The following is a 1,344-nucleotide window of genomic DNA, read 5'->3' as shown; positions in this document are numbered from 1 at the left end:
CGCGGTCGCGCGGTTCCAGACTGTAGCGCCTAGAACCGCTCGGCCACTCCGGCCGGCGATCCCAGGTCTCCCGCTTACTAGGCAGATGTAGTGGCGACTCCACCACTGCAACAGCATAGGTAACACAGCTGCATGTGCTGCATTAGTCCAATACCCCCCCCCCCCCCCAACACAAACTTCAGTTCAATGAAATTGGCAGACGCTCTATCCATCTGACGGCTGGTCCCGCGGAGGTTCGAGTCCTCCCTCGGGCATGGGTGTGTGTGTTTGTCCTTAGGATAATTTAGGTTAAGTAGTGCCCCTGCCCATTACATTCACTACTCGCGGAAAAAAAATCTTACCGAGTCCCGTAAGAGTAAGCTCAATACGTGTGCATCCGCACAGAAGGACGTCAATGACTTTTACGGGACTCGGTAAAATTGTCGGCCGCATGTATTGACTGTAATGGGCAGGGGCACTACGAATGTAGTTGGGAATGTGGGTCCCACGGGGAGCGTGCAAGGAATAAATTCCTGCAGTCGCACTGTCCTCAGTGCCCTCGGTGGCTCAGATGGATAGAGCGTCTGCCATGTAAGCAGGAGATCCCGGGTTCGAGTCTCGGTCGGGGCACACATTTACAACTGTCCCCGTTGATGTATATTAACGCATGCCGACAGCGTAACGTCTTTATTTAATTATAATTTCATTCTAGAGCTCTGCATGGTCACCGATGGTATCTGTTCTTTCGGATATGTCCGAAAGAACACACACCATCTTCATAAACTTCAGTTCACTGCTTCTTAAATAGTTAGTATTGCCGAGTCACCGCGGTATTGGAATAGTACATCAGCTTTATATCTAATGGGGAAACCCTGCCTGTACCGCAGACGTAGGTGATCTATAGATCTTATATAATTAAATTTTCCTTGAGAAATATGAGTCTCAACTTCAACTACAGTATTGACAGAAGCTGATACCGGAGAGCCTCGGCAATACTGACGAGCCGATCGTTGTGACCGAGCGGTTCTAGGCGCTTCAGTCCGGAAGCGCGCTGCTGCTACGGTCGCAGGTTCGAATCCTGCCTCTGTCATGGATGTGTGTGATGTCCTTAGGTTAGTTAGGCTTAAGTAGTTCTAAGTGTACGGGACTGATGACCTCAGATGTTAAGTCGCATAGTGCTTAGAGCCAAAAAATGGTTCAAATGGCTCTGAGCACTATGGGACTTAACATCTCAGGTCATCAGTCCCCTAGAACTTAGAACTACTTAAACCTAACTATCCTAAGGACATCACACACATCCATGCCCGAGGCAGGATTCGAACCTGCGACCGTAGCAGCAGCGCGCTTCCGGACTGAAGCGCCTAG

The 1,344-nt window shown here is 50.0% G+C and overlaps 1 non-coding gene across 1 annotated transcript; it reads left to right on the top strand.

Annotated features, from left to right (window-relative positions):
* The first annotated feature begins 534 nt into the window (after nucleotides 1-534).
* Nucleotides 535-609, top strand: Trnat-ugu (transfer RNA threonine (anticodon UGU)). The gene has a single exon. It is a non-coding gene; the product is annotated as a tRNA-Thr (tRNA).
* The last annotated feature ends 735 nt before the right edge of the window (nucleotides 610-1,344 follow it).

This window comes from Schistocerca cancellata, chromosome 4 (genome assembly GCF_023864275.1).
Source record: "Schistocerca cancellata isolate TAMUIC-IGC-003103 chromosome 4, iqSchCanc2.1, whole genome shotgun sequence".
Classification (NCBI taxonomy): Eukaryota; Metazoa; Arthropoda; class Insecta; order Orthoptera; family Acrididae; genus Schistocerca; species Schistocerca cancellata.
The sequence above is the reverse complement of the archived record's forward strand: the minus strand, read 5'-3'. Positions and strand labels throughout refer to the sequence as shown.